Source organism: Mesitornis unicolor, unplaced genomic scaffold (assembly GCF_000695765.1).
Source record: "Mesitornis unicolor isolate BGI_N332 unplaced genomic scaffold, ASM69576v1 scaffold42404, whole genome shotgun sequence".
In the NCBI taxonomy this organism is placed as follows: Eukaryota; Metazoa; Chordata; class Aves; order Mesitornithiformes; family Mesitornithidae; genus Mesitornis; species Mesitornis unicolor.
The window spans coordinates 2,464-2,696 of record NW_010178813.1 but is presented as its reverse complement, the minus strand read 5'-3'; positions in this window follow the sequence as shown (position 1 = coordinate 2,696).

Below are 233 nucleotides of genomic sequence, written 5' to 3'. Positions count from 1 at the left end.
GCGACACAAGGGACACCCCCATGTGCAGATGCTCTTTACTCAAACCTTATCCCAACAGCACGGGCAGGTCCAGGCGCCCTCAGGGAGGGGGAAAAGCAGGGCAGAGGGGGCATGGGGAGGAATTTGGGGAGGGTCTCGTCCTTCACCGCGACCCCTTAGAGCTCTGCGGGTCCTTGCAGGTGCCGAAGTCGCTGTTGGTGATGGAGCCCACGATGGTTTTGTCAGCGTCGCAG